This window comes from Pseudophryne corroboree, chromosome 4 (genome assembly GCF_028390025.1).
Source record: "Pseudophryne corroboree isolate aPseCor3 chromosome 4, aPseCor3.hap2, whole genome shotgun sequence".
In the NCBI taxonomy this organism is placed as follows: domain Eukaryota; kingdom Metazoa; phylum Chordata; class Amphibia; order Anura; family Myobatrachidae; genus Pseudophryne; species Pseudophryne corroboree.
Genome location: NC_086447.1, coordinates 344,826,374 through 344,849,340, shown reverse-complemented (window position 1 = coordinate 344,849,340; position 22,967 = coordinate 344,826,374). Strand labels below are relative to the sequence as shown.

Below are 22,967 nucleotides of genomic sequence, written 5' to 3'. Positions count from 1 at the left end.
CTTGCAAAAATTAGGGTTAATACATTTCTCTTGCATTCTACTATCATTCATAGATATACCATTGACTGTAGCCATCTCTTCCCTCTCGACCTGTGTCGATAATGGTGTGTTTGTGTCCTCATTCCTGCTAGGTTTGGAACCTGCTTTGCGAGTTTGTTCCCTTTGCATCTCCCCCCTCTTGTTGCCACAGTTTTAAACAATCGTTATGTCTAATCCTTTGTTTTCTGGATTTAAGCAGATATTTTACTGCTTACATTCTGCAGTTACATCTGGTTCAAAGCTGCCCACCCTAGGGAATGATACCCTATCGTTGTCAGTCATACGTACTCAATCGTCACAATAAACGTCAGCGTGTGGGCTATATTTTTCACACTTAATAAACCTCGCTGACCCCTTGGGCCGCGGCTCTTCAACCTGAACCCTGGCTACCATACATCCCTTAGTTGAGCAACTGGCTCTCATAATTGTAGGCCTTTTCCCACAAACACCAAAATACTCAATATAAGCCGACGGTGAAAGTTCTCCGAGCGCTTTCACCCACTCTCGCCCACGTTGGCCGGTACTACCATACACTGTCGATAGCGAAGGCGATGTACCCAACTTAGGGCCCCTAATTGACCTATATTTACTGGAAGATTTTAGGAGTAACTTACCCTTTCCAGTAAATATCTGTCGTTGGAGATTTTCCCGAGAGAGACCAGCGAAAACTCCCTTTATGCACTTGTACACAAATCACTCTTGCATATGCTCTATACAGCACTAATGATACCGCGGTTTTACGCAAAAGCTTGTAAAAGGGTATCAAGTTGCGCTATGTATCGCACCCACAAACATGCGGTCCAATCGCACAGCATATAGGTACTTGTTACCTATCCGCCCTACGACCACTGGAAACGAATCACAAGCTGCAAAACCTCAGCCGGAGCGTATTAACAAAACTATATGGGTCACAATTCCCTACCATGCTCCTGTGTAAATCTCCTCACGACTTACGTATTCCAATCTATACGAACGTGAGTCAGCTGCCTCACGCCGCCAAGCCTCCACTCACTTGGTGTACCGAACGACTGGATCCCGAATTCCGGGGTTCAACCCACTCACTCCCTCAAATAAGCTTTGTTTTTCTGTACAGAAAATTTTCACTCGTTCTGATTGGCAGCTTTACCCCCAGAGGCAATACAGTTTAAACAAAAGTTTTATACTAATCTGCTTTTGAAACCGGATAGTTATGTGCTATTGTAGCATGGCTACTGTCCCACCTTTTAACTGAACGAAACTATCATGTAATTTGTACTTATTGTCCGCACTCTTCTGCACCTTGCGTAAACAAGCGGCCGTGCGTGTCTTTTATGCTGCGTGCGCAGTCCTGTACTTTGTCCGAGACACGTGTACAAAACCGTGCGTCCGCAATAAAACAAATCCCACAACTCTATAAATGTGAGCAATACTAACCCACTATTGCCCACTAGACACAACTTGTTCTGTGTAACCCTTTATGCAGACCTACGTTTGTGTCTTTACACGTACTTCCTTAAATACTGTTATTTCAAATTTAACTCTATAGCAACAAATGTATCCGATTTCACACAGATCTAAACAAATCTAGCAATCTAAATCTTGCGGCAACAATGTGAGAGGGTATGCAAAGTATCGGTGCCCTTTGTGTATGCTTTTGGCACCAAAAAAATTCACAGATTTTTAAATAGCTTTTTTCCTGTTTTACGGGTTCTATCGGCACCTCTGCAGACCATAAAGAGCAGACTCAATCTAACAGCACACAAAATAGGGTTTTCAGAACATCCACCGACCAGGAAAAGGTTACGTAGGATAACTTACTACCCTTTGCTGATAGATTAAAGTCTGCTATGACCTGTTAGGCTGTGAGCATGTGAAAACCGGATCCGAGCCCCCAATTGTAAATGCCGGTTTACATACAGGACTAAAGCTTATACTTTTAAACACACTTGATACACTTTAATATTGAGCCGCTGCGGCCACTGTAATTAACCTTTCTCCCTTATATTGTTCACAAACCTTGCGTACGTACTCCGAAAGGGCGTAGTGACTACACAGTTTGCGTACACAGGCCTATACGCTGTTAGCACAATGCAGCAGTCCGAGTGGCTGTAAATACACTTTAAACCTTAGCAAGGAAATGGGACACAACACCAATTGTAATTCAAAACTAGGTTGGGGCCTAACCCACCAACGGTTCTTTACTTGCAGGGGGTTACAATATAAACAATACAATACAATAGAAGAATGGCTACAATCAATGCTACATACGTGTTTGGTTTCGCCTGCGCTTCCCAGTCTGGTCCTCAGTCATCAAGGTAGATGACCTTCAGAGTCTGTGTGTGGCCGGGCATGCAGCTGGCTCTTTTATACAATATTCCAAAACCTAACACAATCATACCGTAATCTTTGTCCATTGGACACAGGGTTGGTCATAAACAGTACAGGAGAGGTCATAGGTTGGTTTGAATAGGTGGGCGATGTCTGTTCCAGGTGCACTTGTAGGTGGTCTCATCTGGGTTCCTGCCGCATATCAAATGTACAGTAAACACAGTTAATATTTATATTCTGCTCCTGCGCATAACTATGCGCAGGAGCGTGCGATCTTCTGCAAACGAACACCGGAATATTGCCCTTAAAATACCCTACAGCTGGATACCAAACACCACCTTATAACCTTGTTCTGTCCCCTCCTGTAAAGGTGAGTCCCTTTTGTTCTGATACCATTTAAACTATTGTAACTTGCTGGTGTGATGCAGGGAGACTGTGTATACATTGTGCACTATTTGGATTAAATATGTAATGTGTTTTTATGGCTTTTTCCATGTGACTACAAACACTACCGTAAATACTCATACCATGCGCTAATACACAGGACCGCGGGAGCAACCATACACAAATTGCGAATATGTGCACGCACGGCAGAATAAGTACGCGCACGGAGGCCATCTGTGTGTAGTTTGTACGTGCTGTGTGTATTGCAATATTTTTCGACTTCGACAGGTGCCACGCCCTGCACCTAGATATAGCGCTACGGACACCCAATATATACAGAGGCATTGATGCGGCTTCGGCATACATACATACATACATACATACATACATACATACATACATACATACATACATTTATTTGCGCGGATATATGTAACCAAAATCTCTGAATTCTAAGATATATGGGATTTAAATCTGGTTACTGCTATTTTTCAGGGTGCTGGGGGAAACAAAATAGTGGTGTGTTTTTTTTTGTTTTTTTTTGTATTGATTCCCCCCCCCCAAGCTTGCTGATAAGTACTACTTCACTCCCAACATCTCATCACTCTACCTTTAAGCATATTAAGAGTGCAGGTTAAAAGAGGTGCACTGTCTGGACTTATTTGCAACCTTTCCTTTGTACAGATAGTAGCTGAGCTGGAGCCATTTCCCCGGGTTATGTGGTGTGGCTGTTACCAGTTACTGTTGGGCTGGTAGTGTCACTTTGTGATGAGGTCACCAGGTAGTGTGCTCACAGCCTATCTGACAAAAAGCTGTCTCATCACATACATTCAAGCTCTTCTGCTTCCTCAAAGATGATTGGCTCAGCTGGAAAAAGTTGTGCAGGGGTGGCCAAGTCAGGGTGGCCCTGAGCCAGCCCCTTGACCCTGTGAGCACTCTAGCACTGCACGCCATATACCCATTATACTGTACATGTGTTACTAGCATGAACCTACACCATACAGCAGTTTATAATTTAAGGCTTTGCAGCAGGAAGTGAACATAATTCTTCTACTGTGATAGAAAATCTTTGCTCTTTGAGTAACTTAATTCACTCCCACACAGAATTCTTTAGCTGTGCATCATTTGGTCATTTAACCTCTTAGGTATGGATGAAGTAGTACTGTTCAAAACATCAGTATCTGTAAATTTTATTGCCAATGGACACTAAACAAACAGCCAAAAAGCATTGCAACAAATCCTAGGTTAACTTTTTTTGAAGCACAAGGTGTGTTTGTGTGTGTGAATAGTATTTATGGGGTTGATTCAATTAGCCACACGTACAGTAGCCTTTAGAATGCAGATTTTTGTTCACATCACCAAATGGCTACGTACAAAAATCTGGCAGCCCATGGTGAGATGGGGACAAGATGAAACCTTGTTCCTGGCTTTTTCACACTATTGTAATGGCACTTCGTCCTGCTCATCCATAATTTAATTGGACCCTATACAGTATATTCATAACAAGCCTTGTTGTGATAAGGTACTCCATAGTACCATGTGTAAAAAAGGTCACCCAGAAAGGATATCCTTTTTTGAATGGATTCAGTATGATATGCCGGCAATTGGGATCCCGGCGGTCAGAAGACTGCCGGGATCCTGAAGCTTGCAATGCCGACACGGGTGAGTTGGGGCTGTTCTCTCTCCTCTCACCCCTAACCCTCCCTTCCTGCAGCTACTAATGGCAGCATTAAACATCAGGGGGCGTGGCCACAATGACAAGACTGCTACAACATGCCCCGGCCATTTGTGACGTTTAGCTACCTCTGGTACTTTCTAGGGAGAGGGGGGAGTGGGGTGGGGAGGACATTAGGAGTGTTGGTAAGTATGGTCTGTGGGCTGGACTGTTATGTTTTTGGCAATTTCATAGTTTGAATAATAGAAAGCTACACAGGTCTCTTAGAGAAGGAGTTCGGCATTATACAGTAGCTCTGCTATCACCCAAATATCTTTAGGCAGTTGCTCTGTGCAGCCATTATTCCCCATGCTCCATGGTTTGTCTCGCAGCCCCATATGAAAACTTGGCACTTCTGTTTGTCTGCTTTAGATGCTCTCACCTTTTGACACCTTAGTTATGGTTTGACGGGTGTTCTGCCCCAGGCATACTCCTCGAAAGCTCTCACTGGTTCTCCCACTGACATGTGTCCTGCTGCCATTTGTACAGTGGTACACAATATCCCCCCCCCCGCCTCCCCTGCTTTGGGGCTTATTCTGAGTCTGATGGACCTTTGCCGGGTCTTCCTTTCCTTGGAAAGAGTGTTTGGATGTGTCAACTAGGAGTTGTCCTGTGGGATTGCCAGTGGCGTGTGGCATGACTTCTGAGCAATGCGTATGCTGATGGGAAGTGCATCAAGTGCCGATAATAATGATGACTGGGGGCAGAGCCTAACATTAGCTCGGTGTCAACTGGCATTACCATAAGGTGATAAATCTGCCTTCCACAGCAAAACGCAAACTAGCATAGTAATCCGTGTAGAAGAAGTAGGAACTGTTGTGGTGGGACTTTATTATTTCTGCAGCTGGGTACACTGGGTTCCACTTCCACAGGGATAACATCGGGGTGTAGGGTAGGATTTTGATATAAGGCACCAACAAGCTAAAGATTTTACTGTTCCCAAGATGCTCAGCGCCGCCTCCTCTATAACCCCGCCTCCGTGCACAGGAGCTCAGTTTGTAAGTTGGTGCCTCTAGCAGCCCTGAAAAGAACTTTTAAAAGTGAAGATTGAAGACTTAAAGGGCTGCAGCAGAGGCACTGTCCGTGCTAGATGTCATTCTTACATCTCCTTCTCCTGCTGGAGCTCCCTCACCTCCCCCAGCGGCGCTGTATACTCCTGTGTCCATGGTTGCCGGGTACTTACAGCGGAGGCTCCGGTTCTCTACTTCAGGCACACACCAGCCTCAGCTCTCCTGGATGGGTGTAGTATGGCTGACCGGCGGTCTTCTGATCGCCGGTCAGCTTACCGACGCCGGGATCCCGGCAGCATAACGACACCGGGATTCCGGCGGGGAGGGGCGAGTGCAGCAAGCCCCTTGCGGGCTCGCCACGCTGCGGGCTCTGTGGCGACCTGCGGTCGCCACGGGTTCTATTCCCACTCTATGGGTGTCGTGGACACCCACGAGTGGAAATAGTCCCTGTTGGTCGGCATGTCGACCATCGGGATACTGAGCCGGCGGGATGGTGGAGGAGGTCATGTGACTGTCGGTCAGCAGACCGCCGGTCACATGAATACCACCCCTCCGGGATTGCATGGCCATTCAGAGAGGAGGTAAGAGGGTCCCCCAGGCGGGACCCGCTGGAAATCGCGATCTGGCACGGCCATTAGGAGGTAGGCCGCGCGCACTGGCGTGGACAGTGTGTTAGTACAGGGACCCCGCTAGACCACCAGGGCAGGGGCACATGTCAGTTTTACTAAAAACCGTTTTCATATGGCCCACAGTACAGATATTTGTCATTTGGAGAGCACTTTTTACCTGCTTTGCTTTGGGCCCTTGACCAAACTCTGCTGTTAATGTTTTAGAAGTAGCGAAAGTAAAGGGCTCATGGTGCTTTCTTTGTTTTACTTAGATATGAAAGAGACACTGCTTTTAGACGTGGAGTGAAAACACCCTGTATAACACCATTCGAAGTCACTGGACTCGTAACACCAACCTAAGTCTCACTGGGCTCGTTTTAGTTTCCATTAAGAGGTAAGTGTGTATCACCTAACTTGTGAAAGCTACAGGCAAGTATTTTTACAGGATTGCGTTGTTTTGCCGCAATATATTAATATGTAATAGCTAAGAGAACAATTTTTTGAGTTAGTGTTTAACTTCTTCGCAGTGGAGAAAGAGTGGTGCATGTCCTCTGGAATAACCACTAGATTGGAAGGCGAGCACCATTCATTCTCCACAGTGGCGGGTGTGGCAGCCCCACAAAATAAATTAACATGTTACCACTTAACAAGTGTGGGCTTAATGCAGCATCCGCAAGCGAATCCGGAAGTGCCATCAGTGCGCAAATGTGTGTGGGCAGCTCTGTTTTAAAAGAAAGAAAAAAACAAAAGTATTTGAAGGGTACTATTTGGGGATCACACTGATCACCAGTCATTAACACCATGCAGTACAGAAAAATAATGTAGTCCAGGCAGGGACTACATGCTCCATCACTCCTATAGTATTGCTGCAACCGCACTTTACGGCGGCCCATATTTGCATAAAAGTGCTCGCTGCCCCATAGGAGGCCGAGCACTTTGGTGCGAATTCAGCCTGAAATTAGCCCGCGAAGGGTGTGAGATCAGGTGCCGTTGCTGGCATTTAAATGCTGCGGCAACAGCACATTGCACCCTTTGCGGGTAATAGGATCACCCCCATTATCTACCAGCACTAAGGGGAAAAATATTTCTCTCTCATACCAGCATACATACATGGAGGCAGCCTACGTGCTTCCTTAGTAGTTATTGCCTGGTCATCACCAGACAGCAACTGAAAAAGGACTATACAAATACTCCCCCCTCTTTAGTCTTTTACTCATTCTGTTTTCTGAAAATACAAAGTCATCAGAAAAAAAAACCCCAATGTATAATTTGTGTGGGTACCGCATGTACAAATTGGCGTTGAAATGTGACAAGTACAAATGAGGAAAAAATTACCTTTGCAGAAAGATGAGAAAACCCTCTGCAACAAAGGGGTTGAGGGAGATATGAAGATTACATGACAGAAGTACTCCCCACGTCAAGGGCAACATTTTGGTTTTCCAGTTGAAGAAAATGTCTTTCTTTAAGGGGAAAAAAGTCATAAAGAAATGATCTTAAGCACATATAACACTTAAATCAACTCCTTCAGCTACTAGCAATAATGGTTAGCTGGCTAAACTAACTAAGAAGACGTGTGATTTCCAACATTCCAATATAATATGCTTTCTCTATCGTCCTAGTGGATGCTGGGGTTCCTGAAAGGACCATGGGGAATAGCGGCTCCGCAGGAGACAGGGCACAAAAAGTAAAGCTTTAGGATCAGGTGGTGTGCACTGGCTCCTCCCCCTATGACCCTCCTCCAAGCCTCAGTTAGATTTTTGTGCCCGGCCGAGAAGGGTGCAATGTAGGTGGCTCTCCTAAAGAGCTGCTTAGAAAAGTTTAGCTTAGGTTTTTTATTTTACAGTGAGTCCTGCTGGCAACAGGATCACTGCAACGAGGGACTTAGGGGAGAAGAAGTGAACTCACCTGCGTGCAGGATGGATTGGCTTCTTTGGCTACTGGACATTAACTCCAGAGGGACGATCACAGGTACAGCCTGGATGGTCACCGGAGCCTCGCCGCCGGCCCCCTTGCAGATGCTGAAAAGAGAAGAAGGTCCAGAATCGGCGGCAGAAGACTCCTCAGTCTTCTTAAGGTAGCGCACAGCACTGCAGCTGTGCGCCATTGCTCTCAGCACACTTCACACGGCAGTCACTGAGGGTGCAGGGCGCTGGGAGGGGGGCGCCCTGGGAGGCAATGTAAACCTATTTTTTGGCAAAAAAAATACCTCACATATAGCCTCCGGGGGCTATATGGAGATATTTAACCCCTGCCAGAATCCGTTGAAGAGCGGGAGACGAGCCCGCCGAAAAAGGGGCGGGGCCTATCTCCTCAGCACACAGCGCCATTTTCCCTCACAGAAAGGCTGGAGGGAAGGCTCCCAGGCTCTCCCCTGCACTGCACTACAGAAACAGGGTTAAAACAGAGAGGGGGGGCACTAATTTGGCGTTAGAAATATATAAAAAGATGCTATAAGGGAAAACACTTATATAAGGTTGTCCCTATATAATTATAGCGTTTTTTGGTGTGTGCTGGCAAACTCTCCCTCTGTCTCTCCAAAGGGCTAGTGGGTCCTGTCCTCTATCAGAGCATTCCCTGTGTGTGTGCTGTGTGTCGGTACGTGTGTGTCGACATGTATGAGGACGATGTTGGTGAGGAGGCGGAGCAATTGCCTGTAATGGTGATGTCACTCTCTAGGGAGTCGACACCGGAATGGATGGCTTATTTAGGGAATTACGTGATAATGTCAACACGCTGCAAGGTCGGTTGACGACATGAGACGGCCGACAAACAATTAGTACCGGTCCAGACGTCTCAAAAACACCGTCAGGGGTTTTAAAACGCCCGTTTACCTTAGTCGGTCGACACAGACACAGACACGGACACTGAATCCAGTGTCGACGGTGAATAAACAAACGTATTCCTTATTAGGGCCACACGTTAAGGGCAATGAAGGAGGGGTTACATATTTCTGATACTACAAGTACCACAAAAGAGGGTATTATGTGGGATGTGAAAAAACTACCTGTAGTTTTTCCTGAATCAGATAAATTAAATGAAGTGTGTGATGATGCGTGGGTTCCCCCCGATAGAAAATTATTGGCGGTATACCCTTCCCCGCCAGAAGTTAGGGCGCGTTGGGAAACACCCCTTAGGGTGGATAAGGCGCTCACACGCTTATCAAAACAAGTGGCGGTACCGTCTATAGATAGGGCCGTCCTCAAGGAACCAGCTGACAGGAGGCTGGAAAATATCATATAAAAGTATATACACACATACTGGTGTTATACTGCGACCAGCGATCGCCTCAGCCTGGATGTGCAGAGCTGGGGTGGCTTGGTCGGATTCCCTGACTAAAAATATTGATACCCTTGACAGGGACAGTATTTTATTGACTATAGAGCATTTAAAGGATGCATTTCTATATATGCGAGATGCACAGAGGGATATTTGCACTCTGGCATCAAGAGTAAGTGCGATGTCCATATCTGCCAGAAGATGTTTATGGACACGACAGTGGTCAGGTGATGCAGATTCCAAACGGCACAAAGGTGTATTGCCGTATAAAGGAAGAGGAGTTATTTGGGGTCGGTCCATCGGACCTGGTGGCCACGGCAACTGCTGGAAAATCCACCGTTTTTACCCTAAGTCACATCTCTGCAGAAAAAGACACCGTCTTTTCAGCCTCAGTCCTTTCGTCCCTATAAGAGTCATATTTGCCCAGGGATAGAGGAAAGGGAAGAAGACTGCAGCAGGCAGCCCATTCCCAGGAACAGAAGCCTTCCACCGCTTCTGCCAAGCTCTCAGCATGACGCTGGGACCGTACAGGACCCTTGGATCCTACAAGTAGTATCCCAGGGGTACAGATTGGAATGTCGAAACGTTTCCCCCTCGCAGGCTCCTGAAGTCTGCTTTACCAAGGTCTCCCTCCGACAAGGAGGCAGTATGGAAAAAAATTCACAAGCTGTATTCCCAGCAGGTGATAATCAAATTACCCCTCCTACAACAAGGAAAGGGGTATTATTCCACACTATATTGTGGTACTGAAGCCAGAAGGCTAGGTGAGACCTATTCTAAATCTAAAAAATTTGAACACTTACAAAGGTTCAAAGCAAGAGGGAGTCACTCAGAGCAGTGATAACGAACCAGGAAGAAGGGGACTATATAGTGTCCCGGGACATCAGGGATGCTTACCTCCATGTCCCAAATTTGCCCTTCTCACTAAGGGTACCTCAGGTTCGTGGTATAGAACTGTCACTCTCAGTTTCAGACGCTGCCGTTTGGATTGTCCACGGCACCCCAGGTCTTTACCAAGGTAATGGCCGAAATGATGATTCTTCTTCGAAGAAAAGGCGTCTTAAATTACCCCTTACTTGGACGATCTCCTGATAAGGGCAAAGTCCAGGGAACAGTTGGAGGTCGGAGTAGCACTATCTCGGATACTGCTACAACAGCACGGGTGGATTCTAAATATTCCAAAATCGCAGCTGATCCTGACGACACGTCTGCTGTGCCTAGGGATGATTCTGGACACAGTCCAGAAAAAGGTGTTTCTCCCGGAAGAGAAAGCCAGGGAGTTATCCGAGCTAGTCAAGAACCTCCTAAAACCAGGAAAAGTGTCAGTGCATCATTGCACAAGGGTCCTGGTAAAAATGGTGGCTTCCTACGAAGCAATTCCATTCGGCAGATTTCACGCAAGAACTTTTCAGTGGGATCTGCTGGACAAATGGTCCGGATCGCATCTTCAGATGCATCAGCGGATAACCCTATATCCAAGGACAAGGGTGTCTCTCCTGTGGTGGTTACAGAGTGCTCATCTTCTAGAGGGCCGCAGATTCGGCATTCAGGATTGGATGCTGGTGACCACGGAGGCCAGCCGGAGAGGCTGGGGAGCAGTCGCACAAGGAAAAAATTTCCAGGGAGTGTGATCAAGTCTGGAGACTTTTCTCCACATAAATATACTGGAGCTAAGGGTAAATTTATAATGCTCTAAGCTTAGCAAGACCTCTGCTTCAAGGTCAGCCGGTATTGATCCAGTGGGAAAAACATCACGGCAGTCGCCCACGTAAACAGACAGGGCGGCACAAGAAGCAGGAGGGCAATGGCAAAAACTGCAAGGACTTTTCGCTGGGCGGAAAATCATGTGATAGCACTGTCAGCAGTGTTTCATTCCGTGAGTGGAAACTGGGAAGCAGACTTCCTCAGCAGGCACGACCTCCACCCGGGAGAGTGGAAACTTCATCGGGAAGTTTTTCCACATGATTGTGAACCGTTGGGAAATACCAAGGTGGACATGATGGCGTCCCGTCTGAACAAAAAACGGGACAGGTATTGCGCCAGGTCAAGAGACCCTCAGGCAATAGCTGTGGACGTTCTGGTAACACCGTGGGTGTACCAGTCGGTGTATGTGTTCCCTACTCTGCTTCTCATACCTAAGGTACTGAGAATTATAAGACGTAGAGGAGTAAGAACTATACTCATGGCTCCGGATTGGCCAAGAAGGACTTGGTACCCGGAACTTCAAGAGATGCTCACAGAGGACTTATGGCCTCTGCCGCTAAGAAGGGACTTGCTTCAGCAAGTACCATGTCTGTTCCAAGACTTACCGCAGCTGCGTTTGACGGCATGGCGGTGGAACGCCGGATCCTAAGGGAAAAAGGCATTCCGGAAGAGGTCATTCCTACCCTGGTCAAAGCCAGGAAGGAGGTGACCGCACAACATTATCACCACATGTGGCGAAAATATGTTGCGTGGTGTGAGGCCAGGAAGGCCCCACGAAGAAATTTCAACTCGGTCGATTCCTGCATTTCCTGCAAACAGGAGTGTCTATGGGCCTCAAATTGGGGCCCATTAAGGTTCAAATTTCGGCCCTGTCGATTTTCTTCCAGAAAGAATTGGCTTCAGTTCCTGAAGTCCAGAAGTTTGTCAAGGGAGTATTGCATATACAACCCCCTTTTGTGCCTCCAGTGGCACTGTGGGATCTCAACGTAGTTCTGGGATTCCTCAAATCACATTGGTTTAAAACCAGTCAAATCTGTGGATTTGAAGCATCTCACATGAAAAGTGACCATGCTCTTGGCCCTGGCCTGGGCCAGGCGAGTGTCAAATTGGTGGTTTTTTTCTCAAAAAAGCCCATATCTGTTTGTCCATTCGGACAGGGCAGAGCTGCGGACTCGTCCCCAGTTCTCTCCCTAAGTTGGAGTCAGTGTTTCACCTGAACCAGCTTATTGTGGTGCCTTGCGCCTACTAGGGACTTGGAGGACTCCAAGTTGCTGGATGTTGTCAGGGCCCTGAAAGTATAGGTTCCAGGACGGCTGGAGTCAGGAAAACTGACTTGCTGTTATCCTGTATGCACCCAACAAACTGGGTGCTCTTGCTTCTAAGCAGACTATTGCTAGTTGGATGTGTAATACAATTCAGCTTGCACATTCTGTGGCAGGCCTGCCACAGCCAAAATATGTAAATGCCCATTCCACAAGGAAGGTGGGCTCATCTTGGGCGGCTGCCCGAGGGGTCTCGGCATTACAACTTGGCCGAGCTGCTACTTGGTCAGGGGCAAACACGTTTGCAAAATTCTACAAATTTGATACCCTGGCTGAGGAGGACCTGGAGATCTCTCATTCGGTGCTGCAGAGTCATCCGCACTCTCCCGCCCGTTTGGGAGCTTTGGTATAATCCCCATGGTCCTTTCAGGAACCCCAGCATCCACTAGGACGATAGAGAAAATAAGAATTTACTTACCGATAATTCTATTTCTCGGAGTCCGTAGTGGATGCTGGGCGCCCATCCCAAGTGCGGATTATCTGCATTACTTGTACATAGTTACAAAAAATCGGGTTATTATTGTTGTGACCCATCTTTCAGAGGCTCCGCTGTTATCATACTGTTAACTGGGTTCAGATCACAGGTTGTACAGTGTGATTGGTGTGGCTGGTATGAGTCTTACCCGGGATTCAAAATCCTTCCTTATTGTGTACGCTCGTCCGGGCACAGTATCCTAACTGAGGCTTGGAGGAGGGTCATAGGGGGAGGAGCCAGTGCACACCACCTGATCCTAAAGCTTTACTTTTTGTGCCCTGTCTCCTGCGGAGCCGCTATTCCCCATGGTCCTTTCAGGAACCCCAGCATCCACTACGGACTCCGAGAAATAGAATTATCGGTAAGTAAATTCTTATTTTTACCACTCCATGTGGGACCTAAATAAATTCACCTTGGAGAAAACATTGCATATCTCGACTATATATGACTTGAAGGACTGTTTAGCATGACTGCAGCAAGGATGAAAGAGGACACAACTGTAGATCACTTGGTTTTCTGATTTTAATACCCTCAATTTTACTAAAGGAGAGCAAGCCAATGAGATTTACCAAAATACTATACATGCACAAGCTAGTGGTATTTCTTAGAGCTGTAATAGTAAAGCCTGCCTGTTTTCCACATCTTGAAGACCAGTGGCCATTTGTTTGGCATGCAGCTGTAATTTATAGAATATATATATATATATATATATATATATATATATATATATATATATATATATATATATATATATATATATATATATATATATATATATAATATATTCACTCACTCCTGATTAAAAACTATTCCATCATGTTGGTATGTACTGACACTGCCCGTCTGCTAGTGATGTACAAGAGTGGGTGAGTGGGGTGGTGAGTCATTGGTGGTGGTGGGGGGGAGATAGAAAAGGATCGGTGGATAGAGGAGGGGGGATAGAAGAAGAGGATGGGCTGAGGCAGACACAATAAAGTAAAAGCCAGGTACTGCGGCTAGTTATTGATAAAATATTACTGCAGAATGAAATAATACTTGAGGGGTCACCTTGAGAGAGGCAATTTCTATTCTTAAAGACTCTTAGGTTATTGTTTATACAGATGTTTTAAACAGAGATGTGTGAGGACACACCAACAGAGCATGGCATTCCCATGATGAGTATGCATTGCCGGGATGCGCACCGCTACACTCCCTTTGTCCTGCTATTTGCGGATACGTGTGTATGCCTGCGAACGCTGTCACAGTAACCCGATTGTCTTAATCCTGCTGCCTGTGAATGCAGCCCGGTTCTTTGCATTTGTTCGTGGGAGCGTACGGACGCACCCGCAACCCCATGTTGTGCCGGAAAACCTTACATCTCAGGCAAGGCTGCATCAGGACACATCTGTATAGTGTATTTATACCCAGCACTGTACATAGAATGTTTGTCTTTCAAATATGTCTTTGTACCATTGGAGCTTCCATCTAAATTCCCTAACGTACAAGCACACACAGTCCTTGTCATGCTAGGATTTTTTTGTCCGACTCCAAAGTAAAGGAAAATCCATGTAACCATGGGATGGAAATACTAATGCTACAGATAGTGCCTTGTTGGGAATTTGAACTCATGACCTCTGCGCTCTGAGGCAATAATATTACACTCTTAAGCACCTTCCTTATGTTGCACTTTGTTTATTCTGTCTCTTTACAAACCTAGATGTTCTAGCAACTAAAATGAAGTATTTGCTGGTGGAATAAGTAAATTGCTGCTTGTTCACTTCCCTGATTTCTGATTGAGTAGACTGGCGACATTGGTTTATGTTAGAGGAAGCTGCAGAAAACAGCTCCAGGGAATAACGGATATAATGTAATTTCTTCCCTTCTAAAGGCCAAGGCAGGAAGTAAGCAGTGGATGCTGAATGATCTTATTATGAAAAAGAATGCAAGAAATGTGGGGAAATAATAATTGCTTTCGATTATTATTCATAATATTGCTAATGCATTTAATTTTATCAGTTCTTTAGGATTACATTTGCTGTTGGCCTGTTACGTTTTAAATACATTATCTCCAAATAGGGAATCTGTTTTCTCAGATCTGGTCAGAAGTCTTGTCCTGCTGTTAAATTCTCTTCCCAGTCACAGGAGAATGTACACGCTAATTCTCAGGAATGATTAATTGTTTAGTCTACATTAGTCATTTCCATGTACCATGTATCTAAATTTAAGGAAATAGTTAATGCATCCATTTAAACCCACACTGAGAGCAGTAATTAAACTATGCTGTGATCTATTACTTTCAAAATACTACTTTAAAAGTTTGCATACAAATTGGATTTTAACCATTATGCAGAAATGAATACCCGAAGAAAGCAGACCCAGCAAATCTGTGTAAACCTGCTGAGATGTAAAGATATATATGGTTGGAATCTGCATAGTACTCCTATTGTTCTTAAAGAAATTTTTTTTTGAGGGATTTCTCTGGTTTGTGTATCATGTTATACCGTAAGGAACTTATCCCTTTGCCTTTTTACATATGCCCATGAGTACACCAGTCATTGTAGACCGTATTTGGGCCCTAGGACCTGCCTTCCATGTATAGTTCCAAAAGCAACATACAATCATCATTGTTAGTGCAAATCTATCCACTAGAATTTTGCATGAGTATACAAATGCTGACCAACCAGACTAGTGCCCATTTAGCAAAGTGCTATTATTAGGTTACCTGCTGTGCCACGTATTGCAGAAATTGTAGAATATTTTTGATTTTATGAAGAAGAAAAAAATAGGATTTTAATTACCTACCGGTAAATCCTTTTCTCGTAGTCCATAAAGGATACTGGGGTCCACATTAGTACCATGGGGTATAGACGGGTCCACTAGGAGCCTTGGGCACTTTAAGAAATCAGTAGTGTTCACTGCTCCTCCCTCTATGCCCCTCCTATCAGACTCGGTCTAGAAACTGTGCCCGAGGAGACTGACATACTTTGAGAGAAGGATAGATAAGGATAGTGGTGAGATCCCGAACGAGCACACACAACAAGAGGAAATCCAAGCTAGTCAAACTTGAAACAGGAACAGCAATGGCTGAACCAACATTACTTATCCAAGTAACAGTGCAGGAAGAACAAAGCACTGGTTGGGCGCCCAGTATCCTCTACGGACTACGAGAAAATGATTTACCGGTAGTTAATTTAAAATCCTATTTTCTCTTATGTCCTAGAGGATACTGGGGTCCACATAAGTACCATGGGGATGTACCAAAGCTCCCAAACTGGGTGGTAGAGTGCTGAGGTCCCTGCAGAACTGATTGACCAAACTGAAGTCCTCAGAGGCCAAAGTATTGAACTTGTAGAACTTGGCAAACGTGTTCGAACCAGACCAAGTAGCCGCTCGGCAGAGCTGTAAGGCCAAGACACCCCGGGCAGCCGCCCAGGAAGAACCCACTGACCTAGTAGAGTGGGCATGTACATATCTAGGAATCGGCAAACTTGCTGTAGAGTAAGCATGCTGGACAGTAAGCTTGATCCAGCGAGCAATAGACTGCTTTGAAGCAGGACGCCCAATTTTATTGGGATCATAGAGTACAAACAGTGGGGTAAATTTACTAAGATGGGAGTTCTATTTAAGATGGGATGTTGCCTATAGCAACCAATCATATTCTACTTATTTATCTAGCACCTTCTAGAAGATAATACCTGGAATCTGATTGGTTGCTATGGGCAACATCCCATCTTAAATAGAACTCCCATCTTAGTAAATTTACCCCAGTGATTCCAATTTCGTGTGACGAGCTGTCAGTTTGACATAGATTTTCAAAGCCCGCACAACATCCAGGGACTTCGAAGTGGAAGAGGTGTCAGTAAGCACCGGAACCACAATAGGCTGGTTGATATGAAACGCAGACACCACCTTCGGAAAAAATTGCTGACAAGTTCTGAGTTCAGCTCTATCTTCATGAAAAATCAAATAGGGGCTCTTGTGAGACAGCGCCCCCAAAAACGCCCAGTGTGTATGCACCTTTATGGTCTTAATCATGATTTCTAAATTATATGGTTTCTGTAATTATTATTTTTATTGTACTTACTGGTGTTTTTTTGCATCTATATGAAAAAACTAATATTTGAGATTATATTTATTTTGAGATCGGTATAATTTGTTTTTTTAATTGTGATTTTCCTTTTATGTGTATTTTTCTGATTTTTGTAATCCATTTTTATTACCATTTGAAAGCTATAACCTGAGGTATCTATATAACCTAAGGGAACGCTGTACTCTTAATACAAATATTATGGAGTTCTTTAATTCCATTTATATAACGATTCTATATGCCCGTGAATACACATGTTTGTGAGGTCATGTTTTGTTTACATCTTCTAACGCTATGATTGGCCCCATTGTACAGCTCTTTGATTAGACCGTGAGTATTGTGACATAACCGCGGCAATCCCCCGTGGGTGTGTATTGACGCGTCTGTCACATGCACGCACTGGCGATCATGTGACCGCGGGAGCCAGAAGTGCCGCGGCTAGGACGAGCCGAAGCAATTCACTTTTGTAGTGATGTATTTGTCACGTGATCAGACTTGCAGTCATGTGATCGAGGCAGTAAGAAGCAGTGATAATATGCTTATACCTCCTGGCGTCTTCCTGAACTTCGTTAATCTTTGTCATGGTTGGATGTAAGTTTGTGAGTGGTTTATGAGAGCTTATCATTGGTTCTGATGTATGGTAATTAGGCAGCACTTATGATCTAATCCCCTCCTCAATGCAGGACAGGGTTGCTTTCCAGGTCTATGCGGCTTGCAAATCTCAGTGGTATGTATCGGTACTTCTATTTGTATGACTTTTTAATTGATTGTAATCAATGTTTGTTGATCCAATTAATAGATTTTAATAAATGGTATGTATGTTTGTGTAGAGTCACATTTGTAGGGATTGACACTTAAAATTTCCCTATTTTTAGTTTACAACACTGTTCATCATCTTGATGACGCCGCAGTGCGTTGAAAAAGCCATATACCATTTTTGCTGATCCCACTATATACTGATACCCGGGTTATATCTTCTAGTGGATTATACATCTGAAACATTTTGGTATGGTTGCTTTCTGTTCCAATCATATTGTATTCACTATTGGAATAAATAGTATTTGTTTTTAATACAGTCCTTTTTTATATTGGTCCTTTTTTGGTTCTATACCTATGGAATTGGAGTGATCAGGCTCCATCTATATCCAGTAAGAATCAAATTGGAGGCCCGAAAGAAACATTTATGTGCTTCAAACTCCCCTGCTACAAGTAAGCGTACATGTACGAGATCACTCAAGTTCCTGTTTCCACTATGGGGGTAATTCTGAGTTGATCGCAGCAGGATTTTTGTTAGCAGTTGGGCAAAACCATGTGCACTGCAGGGGAGGTAGATATAACATGTGCAGAGAGAGTTAGATTTGGGTGGGTTATTTTGTTTCTGTGCAGGGTAAATACTGGCTGCTTTATTTTTGCACTGCAATTTAGATTGCAGATTGAACACACCACACCCAAATCTAACTCTCTCTGCACATGTTATATCTGCCCCCCTGCAGTGCACATGGTTTTGCCCAACTGCTAACAAAAATCCTGCTGCGATCAACTCAGAATTACCCCCTATGGTTTTTAGAGGAAGAGGATCTTTTCCATTCTGGATTGGGACTATCTACTCACCCTTTTCTCTCCTACGTACACAGTCGACGGAGCGGTTTATGCTTGTAGTATTACGCTATCGTATGTTTATTCTCTTTTTATGTGACCATCATTGAATGACTTTTATTATTCGAGTTTTCCATGGAACCATCATATTGAGAATCGACTTTACTGTTGGACTATTTTTGGAGCGCAAAGTGAGATTGTACCTTTTTTCTTTGTCTATACAGGGTAGGAATTACCCTGTCTGAAAGTCCTTTCCGGGCTAAAATTTGACTCTCATCCTCCATGCCGTCAAACATAGCCGCGGTAAGTATTGATAGATGAACGCCCCCTTTTGCAGAAGATCCTCTCGGAGAGGTAGATCCTCCAGAACCATGACCAGTAGATCCGCGTACCAAGCCGTTCTTGGCCAATCCGGAGCAATGAGAATTGCCTGAACCTTTTTCCCTTTTTATTCTTTTGAGAATTATTGGGATCAGTGGAAGTGATGGAAACACATACACCATCTGGTAGGCCCATGGAGCCACCAGAGCGTCCACTGCCACTGCCTGTGGGTCTCTCGACCTGGAACAATACCGCCTGAGTTTCTTGTTGAGACGAGAGGCCATCGTGTCGATTTTGTGGAGTTCCCCACCGACGTGTCACGCACCCGGACACCTCTGGGTGAAGGCCCCACTCTCCTGGGTGGAGGCCGTGTCTACTGAGCAAGTCTACTTCCCAGTTGTCTACTCCCAGATCGCGGACAACGCCACAGCCCAGAGGAGAATCCGTGTTACCTCTGACATTGCTGCTCTGCTCTTCATTCCGCCCTCTGTTTATGTACGTTACTGCCGTCACATTGTCCGACTGAACTTGGATCGCCTGATCTTGAAGATGTGCTGCCTGTAGAAGGGCGTTGTATATGGCCCTTAGTTCCAGAATGTTGTTTGGAAGAATGGTTTCCCGACTTCACCATTTTCCTTGGAAGTGTTCCCCCTGGGTGACTGCTCTCCAACCTCTGAGGCATGTGTCTGTGGTTAGCAGAATCCAATTTTGAATCCCGAACATCCGGCCCTCGGTCAGGTGAGAAATCTGGAGCCACCACAGCAGAGAAATCCTGGCTTTTGGCGACAGACGAATCCTCTGGTGCATGTGGAGATTCGATCAGGACCATTTGTCCAACAGGTTCAGCTGGAAGGGTCTGCGGCTACCATCTTTCCTAGAATGTGACTGCAGATACGCACTGATACCCGGGTTGGTTTGAGAACATCCTGCACCATCGAATGGATCACCACTGCCTTCTCCAATGGAAGGAATACTTTCTGTACTTCCGTATCCAGTATCATCCCCAGGAACGGAAGCCTCCGTGTTGGTTCCAGGTGAGCTTTCGGTAGGTTCAGAATCCACCCGTGATCACGGAGTAGCTGAGTTGAGAGGGCAATGCTGTCCAACAACTGTTCCCTGGACGGTGCTTTTATCAGCAGATCGTCCAGGTACAGAATTATGTTCACTCCCCGTTTGCGGAGGAGGAACATCATCTCTGCCATTACCTTGGTGAACACCCTCGGAGCTGTGGGGAGGCAAAAGGCAGAGCCTGGAACTGGTAGTGACAGTCCTGTAAGGCAAACCGTAGATAAGCCTGATGAGGCGGCCAGATCGGGATATGAAGGTGTATGCATCCTTGATATCCAGAGACACCAAGAATTCCCCTTCCTCCAGACTCTAGATCACCGCTCTCCGAGACTCCATCTTGAATTTGAACAACCGTAAATATGGGTTAAACAACTTGATGTTTTAAAATGGGTCTCACCGAACCGTCCGGTTTCGGTACCACAAACAGGTTGGAAATAATACCCTCCGTTCCGTAGCTGAGGTGGAACTGGAACAATGACTTGAGTCTGTATCCGTTTTTGAATTGCATCCTGTAAATTTATACTTGCTTCCTGTGACGCTGGTTAGTCTGACTAGAAGAATCTGTGAGGTGGGAGGTCCTGAAACTCCAGTTAGTTTCTCTGGGCGATGAACTCTTTGACCCAGGGATCCTGACATGATGTCGCCCGTACATGACTGAAATCTTTTAACTGGGCTCCCACCTGCCCGTCTTCCAGGCAGAGAGGTCCACAGTCGTGCTGAAAGCGTTGAGGAAGCAGAACCAGAGTTCTGTTTCTGTGAACCTGCAGTTGTTTGTGTTCTGGGTTTACCTTTATTGCCTTTGAAGGCTGTAGAAGAACCCTTTGCTTTATTTTTAAATTTTTGCTGTCCGAAAGGACTGCAGAGTTGGAGCAGAATTGGTCTTCCTAGCTGGGGGGGCTGCGTAAGGAAGATACGTAGACTTACCCGCCGTAGCCTTGGATATCCACGTATCCAGTTCGTCACCAAACAGGGCCTCTCCTGTGAAAGGTAGGCTTTCCACCTCCTTTCTGGAATCCGCATCCGCCGTCCACTGACGTAGCCATAGGCCCCTGTGTGCAGACACTGCCATGGTCGTGCTGCGTGCATTGAGCAATCAGATTGCAAATTTTATGGTGGAAGCCATTAAAGATGAGTCCTGTATATAATGCAGGAGTAAAAGTATCTCACCTCTTGGTAAGGAATATAACCCCTCAATTAGGTTACCCCGGCCATATTGCAATGGCCCTAGTGATCCAAGCATAAGCTATAGTGGGCCTCTGGGCCACACCCCCAGCTGTGTATACAGACTTGAGTGGTCTCAATCTTGCGGTCAGCCACGTCCTTTAAGGAGGCTGCCCCTGGGACCGGTATGGCTATCTTACGGGACAATCTAGATACCGATGCATCAACAATTGGTGGGATGTCCGTAACCTTTTAGGGATCTGAAACTTCTTGTCAGGATTAACCCAAGTTTCTTCAAATAGGGAATTTAATTCTTTAGATGCAGGGAAAGTAGCAGAGGATTTCTTTTTTACATTAAAATAAGATTCCTCCTCATCCTCTGTCGCTTTGTCAGGAATGTGCAGGACATCTCTTATAGCTTCTATCAGGGAATGTATTCCCTGTGACAAAGCTGCACCCCCCCCGAGTCCACCTCGCCCTCCTCAATGTCTGATACATCATCTTCAGTATCAGTCTGCAGGAATTTGGGCCAGTAACGGTTTTGTGGACAAATGGCAGGAGTCTTAGAGCCCGTACACACGGTGAGATTTGGGCTATGCCCGATTCTCACTATGCGACAGGGGCTAGGTTGGCACATAGTCAGTATCGCAAGCACATAATGAGTGTGCTTGCGATACTGACTATGTGCGATTTTGGCAAAGTGTCAGTTTTCTCTATCTCTTCTATAGAGAGAGACTATGCAGGCAAGTCAATTTTGACTATCTATTCTTGCGATGCCGACCGCACATCTGCATCGAATCGGGATCGCAAGGTGACTTTCACCTTGCGATCTGCAACTTTTCTTACAATTCTGACTATATAGTCAGAATCGTAAGAAAAAAATCTCACCGTGGGTACACACCCTTAGACGTCGGATTGGCCACTGAATTTCTATTCATCAGGTCATCTACAGACTGTCTTAAGTATTGCATCTCCTTCTCATTTTGGGATAATATATGGGAAATATTTGAGATCATCCCTTTCAATGAAACCATACAGGTTCAGATACACTAGCCTGAGAATGTGTATTATCCTGAGCACTCTGCCGTGTATGTGACACTCCTTTGACATAGTAAAATGTGCAAATATAGTGGTGGATGCTCAATTAGCTTATTGATATCATTCAGGTGCTTGAAAGGAAGGGGTATTTCTAAAAAAAAACACATTTTTGTTTCCCCCAGCACCCTGAATGATGGCAGTAACCAGAGAGGCCTTGACGCGGCTTGGGGTCTTACACATACATTTGCGCAGATATATATAACCGAGATCTCTGAATTCTAAGATATTGTATGGGATTTAAATCTGGTTACTGCTATCATTCAGGGTGCTGGTTGAAACAAAAAATGTGGTGGGGTTTTTTTTTTTTCTTACATAGTAAAATGTGAAAGATCCCACACACAGGACAATAGTTTAAAAGCACAGTTAACCCACACAGAGCCCCCTAGGGAGACGCAGTTTGATAGTTTGATGGAGCCAGCCACACCGTGCCCCTAATGCTAATTTTAGCTGGGTCGCAAACTAAGCACCCTTAATAGGGGCTTAGTATACTATTATTGCTTCCCCCCTTGCTATGACCCCCTTGTACCGCTGAGGTGATCTGTAGTCTTTGTGGAGCAGCGCATTCCTGCCAGCCTGTCTGTATAGTTGCAGAGGGAAATGGCACTGGTCAGCTGCTGGATCCGTTCATAGTGATGGCGTGCGGTCTTCCCGGTTTTTTATACTGGCTGAGGTAATATTTCTGCTCTACAGTGGGTTAAAACTCCTGTAAGATGTACTGCCAGTGTGGGCATTAATAGTTATGGCTTCAGCTCGCCCCTCACAGCGGACCACGCAGCACCCTGCATGTTTCTGAAGCCTGGAGCCGCAGCTTGCTTGTC

General features: G+C 45.4%; 1 protein-coding gene across 7 annotated transcripts in view; it reads left to right on the top strand.

Moving 5' to 3' along the window:
- The window catches only part of IL1RAP (interleukin 1 receptor accessory protein), a 624,106-nt gene that overhangs the window by 68,977 nt on the left and 532,162 nt on the right, over positions 1-22,967 (top strand). For 6 of the 7 annotated variants that reach the window (XM_063916460.1, XM_063916455.1, XM_063916454.1 and 3 more), the window contains one exon: positions 6,335-6,456. The exons of the other annotated variant lie outside the window; for it this stretch is intronic. The gene's annotated coding sequence lies outside the window, so the exon portion shown is untranslated. The remainder of the gene's footprint in view (positions 1-6,334; positions 6,457-22,967) is intronic. 7 annotated transcript variants of the gene reach the window in all.